The following is a 9,533-nucleotide window of genomic DNA, read 5'->3' as shown; positions in this document are numbered from 1 at the left end:
ATACGTGAATGTTAAATATAAAATGTTCTGAATTGAGATGGTCTACAGCTGTTGAAGCCATGAGGAAAAGCTCTGCAGTGACTTATAGTGACATCACTGACAGAGGGTAAAGTTTACCCTCCTCTTTCCCAGAATGGTAGCTACTCTCAAACCATAAAAGCAGCAGATCAAAGATTCTCTAGTAAGGCTGTTATTAGAGGTCCCGTTCAAGGCAGTTTTAGATCTTGCTACTGCTCCGTTTGGATTGCTGAGACTTGGCAAGCTGTTAGTGTGTCTTGGGAGGTTTTTTTCCCATTGTTTTAGAAACAACCTTCTTTCAAATTGAAGAAAAAGTGGAAGTGGAAAAATAATCAACAAAAGGATTAAGATGTAATTCATTCAGGGACAGCCACAACTACATATACACAAAAGGATCTAAATACTATTTAATTGCCTACATGCTTCCGGTCACAGAGTGAAAGAAGAGAAAATGATTCACTGTGTATAAATAGACATTCCAGTTTATACACCGGGGGCAAAGCATTTGTGTATCCTTGACTCCAGACAACACAGTCAAGAGGTAATGCAGTCTTATAGGACTGACTACAAAAAATAGAAGATAAATATGATCTTGTAATGATGATTATCTACTGAAATGAATGCTTCATTATCTGTTAGAGCATGTTTGCTAATATAAGTTGAATGTAAAGTTACCTAAGTCCAATATGCAGAGCATTCCTGCCTTTTGAAACATCGTCATCACATACTGGAATCTGTTTTGCATGAAAAGTCTTGGTTCTTTAGACTAATACAATGTTTTTGCTTTACCTACTAAGTGTCACAGTATCATATTCCATAATCTCACAGGAAGTTCTAGTTACCTAAACACCTTTTTGAAAGTTAGTCCTCGGGTAGTAGAACTAAGAGAAATAATGCTACAAGTTTTCTTCCCCCTTTTTTCAAGTGTTGTCCTTTACAAACATCATGATTCCTCAGTAGCTGGTACCTTTGGGCTTTTACAGCCCTGTCCCACAATAAATAAAACTTATTGTCATTTTCTTCTTTTTTCTCCACTCTTCAAACAGACCAGGGCTTTGACGTAATAGAAGTAATTTCTATTCTTGACTGACTTGCTGGGTGGGCAAAGAAATACACATGAGATGCCATCAACCATATAAGGTTATTTCCAAGATGACTAACCCATGCAGCGCTGTGCACAAATGAGCATCAGTGAGCAGCAGGCAGGCTGGGCCTGACACACTCCTTTCTTCCACCACAATGATTCAGTCTTGTGGAAAGAACTGTAAGCAGGCGGGGCAGGTCCCAGGAAACACGAGGCCCACATGGGTCAGCTTGTTTACAGCACAGGAAGAGACTTGAGGATCTTGAGGAAAGGGTACTGTGAGGATAGGGGCCGCTCACACTGACCTGGGCCCTAACACTTCTGAGCTTACAGTACCTGGTCTGTTCAGAAGTTCCTGGTGAGGTCTTGATCATTTGATTCTCACTTGGTGACCCTGTACCTTTCTTTCAGTGACTGAAAAAGCAAAAATAAATAAATGAATAGGTAAATATATAAATAAATACATGTTTGGCTGAGGTCAAAGATGGCAGACAGGTGTGTCCGCAACTAGTTTCCCACTTGACTTAAAAGATGCTTACTTAATGTCTGCTTGTCAGCGTTTACTTGTGAATACAAAAACTGCTATTTGGCTACTACTGGCCCCATTCTTCCTCTAACGCCTGTGATACCACAAGATGAGAGGCTTCTTTTAACAGAATGACCTGAGTATAGCTCGCTCTCCATCTTTTGACCTTCATTCCTTCCTATACTTGTGTTTTCACTTGGTGCTACCCGTTGCAGTACATACTTCTCTGATTTGCAATTATGACTCTCACCCACTGGATGGCATCCTTTGAATACTTAAAACCTGCAAAGGCATTTTGCCCTTTCAGCTTTTAGATAAAAATGTAAGCTAACACCCTCTAGGTGTCAGTCTTTTAAAATGTAATAAATATAATGGTGCATGCTGTATATTTCAAGATAACCTCCCAGTATTTAATTTGGCATACATTTAAAAATAGTCAATGACACAACGGATGAAAGAAAGAGGACATAGTTCTTAAAACACCTCTTATCACTATCTCTTAAAGGCATTGTATAAATAACTGAATATCGACAAACAAACATGATGAGTTAAACCTGAAAATGAACATTTTATGTTATTGAACTAATTAACTGATAATGAAAAAAAAAATTCAAGCTTGCCTTACTCCTGAGTTCAGGAAATTGCATGATGTAAACAAACCATTGTCAGTATCAGAAAATATTAATAACTTCACTCCAATCATTTTCAGGTGTTTGTCAATACATAAAAAAATCAAAAAGGACAGCAGGCACCAATCATTTGTTCTGAATTGTGTTGTTGGAGCTACCCTTTACCTTTCTCAACAGGAATTGGTCTCAAATCAAATTGTAGTCCAGACTAGAGTATTGACATGCATGCTAAATGTCTTCTACTTACAATTGTGAAGTTATACTCTGCTAGTAGAGAAAGATTTGTGTAACACATCACAAATCACATATTTTTTAACTGGTGTGCTAATTAGTTACGTCATTTTCAAAGATTATGGAAAAACATAATGTAAAATAGTCACCTTTCAGTGCATTTCTCAGACCTTTTTTTTTTACAACCATCTTTTCCCACAGTCATCCAGTTGACCCTCTGAAATTTCATGAGAAAAGAACAACTTTAAAGACCATAGTCTGAAAAGGGGGATTTCTCTGCATTTTGAATGAATGGTACTTAGCTGCATGGCTAAATCTAATTGGTTGTGAAAGCTAAGCACCCCTTGTCTTTCTACCAGTGACATTGATTAGGGTTTTCTAATACTGTGCCTGAGGGGACTTAAGTCGATCCAATTACCTTTGGCTGCAATAATTAGCTTGATGTGGCCCCAGGGCCCTTCCATTTTGTCTTCGGCACTGAAGACCAGGATCTGTGGAAAATGAATGCCACGCAGTCTGGCTGTTCTGGTGACTGAAAGGTTGGCCATGCTAATATACCATCTCCAAAGCAGCTTTGCCAGTCTATGGATAAACTAAGATCCCGCTTTGGTGGTTTTAGCCTGTGTCACTTGATGACATGCGTGGACTAGGAAAAGGTCTTGTTCCTGCCAAACAAGGTGTTAACTGTAACATCAGTCTCCGCATTACATAAAGACACATTTAGTTCACCCTTGGGACATAATTCACCAAATGATAGCTTAACAAACTGACTTGATAAATTGTTATGTACCCCTATTGTAATACTGAGTTGCACTTTTTGTTTTCCTCAACATTGTATTGTTTGTCTAAAGTCTTAATAATCTAACAGGACTGCTTTGTGATTTTGATAAATACAGGGTTTGAACCCGATGGATGAGGTCAGGATATGTGTGCTTCAGAGCAAAAGCATTTTCCAGCAATGTATGGCTATATAGTCTCTGGTTGCTCGGGCAGATCTAGCTACATATATATACTACACACAGTTGGCAGTTTATTAGGTACACTTTGATAAAAACTAATGCAACAGCACCACCATCTCCAAAATGTTCATACAGTTGAATCAACACATCCCCAAAAAAATTTCAATAAAAATCTGAGCATTATAATTTTCATGAAAGGAGGATAATTTGCAGGACTGTTTTATTAGACTCCATTAGTTTGAGCTATTTGTACATAATAAACGGAGTGTAGACTATATGTAGCCCCTCTGGCTTGCTATTCACAACAAATGTCAGCCCGATTGTGTGGTGAAAGACAGCACTGCACAGCTACAGGGAAGGACACCACAGGTAAACCGGGTGACGCGCATTTCCCTTGATTAGTAACTACGCTGGTTACTGCCAATTTGTAAACGGTCAGTATTCTGGGAATAAGGAGGGAACTAGCACAGTGTGGCTTCACGTTAATAGATTTTATTTTTCATACCATAGATAGTTAACAACATCATGAAAATTGAAGGGTATTTATTAGCAACAGTGGGTGTGGACTTCTGGAACATTACAAAACTGAGAAGAAGCTGAAAGCAGGCTACATGTACCTCGAAACTGGCCCTGGGAAAAACAGGACAGAGTTGGAAAACGTGTGGACAAGAAAGAGTTGGCCACGATATCAATGTCCTCTGAGGTAAAACTTAAGTCCAGTGGGAAATTATGATGTGGTCATTACAAACGCAGTCACTATGAAGAACTGTTACTTCTTCCAGTAAATAACTGCCCCCTCTCTCTGCATACTCTGTGGCTTTCCTCAAGTAATTTGAATTAGCGTCTCATGGTTGTATGCCTCCGCCAACCAGTTTCACCAACCGGTTTCATCCAAATTTCATGTGGTTTGACTCCTAAAGTGTTTCTTTAGAGTGATACTATTTTTTTTCAGTTTCAGTTTACATCCATGTCCTTCAGGCTCATATAATATATGTAGTGAAGACTTTGAAGGAATTTAATAAAAGGTATTAAGTGAGTTTGCAGAACATGATAATGTAACAGTGAAAATGACCTTTGACCTTTTGGATATAAAATGTCATCTTACTTCATCATTTTCTCCCATTAGACATTTGTGTGAAATTTTGTCATAATTAGCGTATGAATTGTTGAGTTATGGCCAAAAACATGTTTTGTGAGGTCACAGTGAATTTGACCTTTGACGCCAACGAAATCTATTCAGTTCATCCTTGAGTCCCAATGAGTGTTTGTGCCAAACTTGAAGAAATTCCATCAAAGCGCTCCTGAGATATTGCGTTCACGAGAATGGGACGTCATCGGCGCGGAGACATAAAACTGCCACTATGACATTTTGTCAACATAACTGTATACTAGGCCTTTCCACAGAAGACATTTTGACAGGTCACCAAACAGTAAGAAAAAGTGCTCAGTAATGAATGAAATTAATAATTGCTGCATTCCATTTAGGTGCTTTGGTTTCGAGGTCCTGGTATATTGTACATATTGGCTCACTGACACACTGTCAGTGTTTACTGTGTATCCTGTATCCTGTTTGCCTGAGTTCAGCGGTGTGTGTTAGGACTACTGAAGTTTTGAATTGTGTATTGTCTACACACAGACCCTCAGTACCATTGGCAGGGCCTGCTGGAGCTTTGAGCAAATTTGGAATTTACTGGTTGTCATGTTATCTGATGAATGTTTTTAATTTGTTATTGTAGCCTTTGCAGAGGTCTAGTGGTTGCTTGTTCGAATTTTTCATCCTAATGTTGGTTTTAAATATGTTCTGTTGTGTAATTTTGTATGTATAGATTAGAGGAGTGTGAAAGTCATGTATTTGAAACATGCATTTACTGTATATGTTTTAATGTGATTCTTCAGGGCCAACTGAAGTCAGTTATATTCATAAAATCCAAAGTAACACATTCACATGTTCTTTACCGTTTTATATTCCACCACAAATCTGTACTTTATATTCAAGTATAAGCTTTGCAATACGCTAGTTAACCCTCTTGAGTCTGAGGCCTGTCAGTCACCGCTGAGGTTGTTTGACGTGCCTTGACTTTTTTGTATATTTTACCTATCTAAAAAACACTGGTACCAAACTGCTACATACTGTATGCTTACATTCAGCACAAACTCAGCACCAGTAATCTGAAAGCAATAAGAATGTCATTAATCTATTTATTATTTAATTCAACTGTACGCCTACACTTTTCAAAAACCTGTTTTCACAGATGTTGAGATATTGTAAAAAAAATCAAATAAGAGTTTTGGCCAAGAGTTTTGATCTCTGAACCTTGGTGATTAAATCATTCAGAAATTTCATGTGGTTTGACTCCTAAAGTGTTTCTTTAGAGAGACACTATTTTTTTCAAAGCCAGTGGCCTACCCAATATATATTGATGAAGTAGGTGTCAACACACCGTTAAAATAGACAGATAACATTTTTGTAAGTCACATATCTGTACGATATGTGACTTATTTTATTTTGAAGGAAACGCAAATCTTGTGTCTGTTTTGGTTGAAAAAGCTGGTTGTGTGCATGGCAGTACTAGGGGAAACCGAGTCAACCTTCTTTTCCCAGTCCACAGACACGCTGAGCCAAAAAGAATAAGTGGTGAAACTTTGTTTTATTTATGAAGGGTTATTTGGCTGTGACTGTTTACAGGACTGTAAACCCTAGGCCACTTCTCCACCCTGGCAGCATGTGGTGTCTCAGAGGCCCAGTGACAGAATATCTACTGTACTTACTGACTGGTGGAATAACTTTCAATGACAGATTTAGTGTCCCCTCTGTAAACACAATATAAAATAAAGGCTGGTCAGACCACTTCTCAGATTACTCAAAACTAAACTGTACGACTGCAGACTAAATGTTTGTTTTCATTCATAAACTTGAGGGCTAGGGAGTCAGAACTAGATGTGAAGACTGAATATAAGTTATTTCCTTCTTTTATAATGCTCATTTAACCTGGCAAACTAACCACTGCAGCAGTCTATAACCAAAGTTTTGAGTCTTCGTCACGGAGACGTGTGTGTGTATAAAACGTGTGCCTGTGTGTGTGTGTGTGTGTGTGTGTGTGTGTGTGTGTGTGTGTGTGTGTGTGTGTGTGTGTGTGTGTGTGTGTGTGTGTGTGTGTATTCATGCAATTACCCAATCACCCAATCTTGTGGCAGCAGTGTAATGCATAAAATCATGCAGATACAGGTCAGGAGCCTGAGTTAATGCTCACATCAAACATCAGAATCGGGAAAAAATGTGATCTCAGTGACTCTGACCGTGGCATGATTGTTGGTGCCAGACGGGCTGGTTTGAGTATTTCTGAAAATGCTGATCTCCTGTGATTTTCAGGCACAACAGTCTCGAATGAGCAGCAGTTCTGCAGATGGAAACGCCTTGCTGATGAGAGAGGTCAGAGGAGAATGGCTGGAGCTGACAGAAAGACTATGGAAAACTAGAATAACCACTCTTTACAACTGCGGTGAGCAGAGAAGCATCTCAGAATGAACAACACATCAAACCTTGAGGTGGATGGGCTACAATAGCAGAATACCTCGTCGGGTTCCACTCCTGTCAGCCAAGAACAGAAATCTGAGGCTGCAGTGGGCACAGAATCCCCAAAACTGGACAGCTGAAGACTGGAGAAACGTAGCCTGGTCTGATGAACCTGGATTTTCTGATGAGGCATGTAGATGGTAGGTTCAGAATTCATGGACCCATCCTGCCTTGTGTCAGCAGTCCAGGCTGCTGGTGGTGGTGGTGGTGTAATGGTGTGAGGAATGTTTTCTCAGCACACTTGCGCCCCCTTAATACCAATCAATCATTTTTTGAATATCACAGCCTATCTGAACATTGTTGCTGACCATCCCAAAACTTTTGGGATGTGGTAGCACTGGCAGCATGAATGTGCAGCTCACAAATCTGCAGAAATGATGGGATGCAATCATGCCAACATGGACCAGAATTTCAAATCAAAGTTTCCAACATCTTTTGGAATCCATGCCACGAAGAATTAAGGCTTTTTTGAGAGCCAAGGGAGGAACTACCCAGTATTAGGGACAGGTATCAGGACCAGTTGAGAACCGATTCCACATTGTCTGAACCATCAGAACTGTATGTCTCAACCTTATCAATTCCGTTTATTGATGCTGGCATGTTTTCTTACAGTTGCACATTGCAAAACAATGACGTCAAACTCATGCAACTACGCTGCTGGAAACTTGCATCAAGAAGGATTCATGACAAAGTCAAGAGGAAGAAATGGTCCAAAGCGTGGCTTCATTTCACAAGGAAAGGTGATGATACTGATAGATGTAATGTCTGTAAAATGATAATTTCAAGTAAAGGTGGAAACACCAGCAATATGTTGAAACATCTTTCCACACAACATGGAATTACTGTAAATTCCAGGAATGCCATGTCTTCCACACTCAACGCACAACTGCCACTGCTTCCCAACCAAGCAGTACGTCCATTACCGAGGGTAAATATCCATATGTTATGATAACATTATCGCCAGTCAGGCAGGCATAGCAGATTTTTTCTCTGACTAAGAAAACTTAAATGAAAACAGCAAGTAAACAGTGGAGCTTTTGCACACCTGAGTCACATGCATGCCTTTTTCCTACTCTGTTTCTACCCTGTATTCAGACTCAGATATAATATGCGTTGATGCTGAACAGCTGTGTAGGCCTACTTTTTTTGACACACAAAATTGACCAGGAATCGTTAAGGGAACTGATTAAGAATCAGACCGTTAAGCAGAATTGATAATGATGTTCCTAATAAGTCAGTGTGTGTGTGTGTGTGTTTGAGAAATTAAACATTGCATTTGTAAGCATAGGCCTCAGCACCCCATTAATGTCCAGGTGACATTAAAGTGGTGACTCAATGCTCATAATTTGAGAAATAATAAAAAAAATAATAAGCACATATGTTTGTTTTGCACAAAATGTGCACAAATAATTTACAAACAAATGAGACCACTTTGGAGTTATTTGAAAATTAATAGGGTGCTAACATATTAGGTTATCAATTTAATTTCTCAAAAATGGTTAAAGCACAATTTTTTATTTTTTGTGTACAAAACAAATTGAAATAGTTTTATTCATATTCTGATCACATGGGGTACCAACCTTCAACAACCAGGTGCCATGTTTGCACAAGGTTTGATATTTGCTACAGGTGTCAGTCATTTGGTACACTGTCAAACATCTGTTTAATCAGATGCTCAACCTGAGTAATTAATGGCAAATGTGCAGGTATTACTGCACTGTGTGTAATAGGCTGCGCAACAGTGTTAATGCGTAGCCTAACGGCATTAATAGAAATGATTTAGCTTGGCATGTTACAATCACTTCACCATGGACATTCGGGAACTTTCACTTTATTTAACTTTATTCTGGTACTTATGCTATATTTCTACCAGCTTTGCCAAAGAAGTCAGCTAAGTCAAAGACTTTCCATTAGGAAGGGTAGGTAGGTCTACTTTGTCACTGGAAGCTGCTTCTCCCGAGTTAATTGGCCAGCAGCTGCACACGCACTCGTGAACAGCCTATGTTGGACTGCAAGTTTATGTGACACCACTTCCTCCATTGGCGCTGAATATAGCCATCGAATTTATTAGAAATTACTTAGGTAGAACAGTTGCATAGAATTGTTATTTGCAAATAACTTCTCAGCACTGTATCAACCTTCTGGTATATCACCAACACCACTCCTTTTCCCTTATTATATGTGTGAAGCACAACATAATGGAAGCCTGTGGGCTTTAACATAAAAACGTCTGATTCTCAACTGCTACAGAAATCATATGTAAATCAGGTTCTTATCTGGCTTGTGATCGATTTGCACAATGTGCTCCTCACATTCAACAGTGGTACTATATCACCAGTGTTACCTTGTTATAGCTGTTGCTATGGTTCGTAAGTCATAGCAGTTAAATAATTTCTGTCTGTGGGCTTAGATTGAGGTTTATCATTATAAGCAACTTCTATAGGTTTTGAACAAATCATCCTATTATAACAATTTTACTGGTAATATGTATTTTTCAACTCCATACAGTCAT

This window comes from Xiphias gladius, chromosome 1 (assembly GCF_016859285.1).
Source record: "Xiphias gladius isolate SHS-SW01 ecotype Sanya breed wild chromosome 1, ASM1685928v1, whole genome shotgun sequence".
Lineage (NCBI taxonomy): Eukaryota > Metazoa > Chordata > Actinopteri > Istiophoriformes > Xiphiidae > Xiphias > Xiphias gladius.
The sequence above is the reverse complement of the archived record's forward strand: the minus strand, read 5'-3'. Positions refer to the sequence as shown.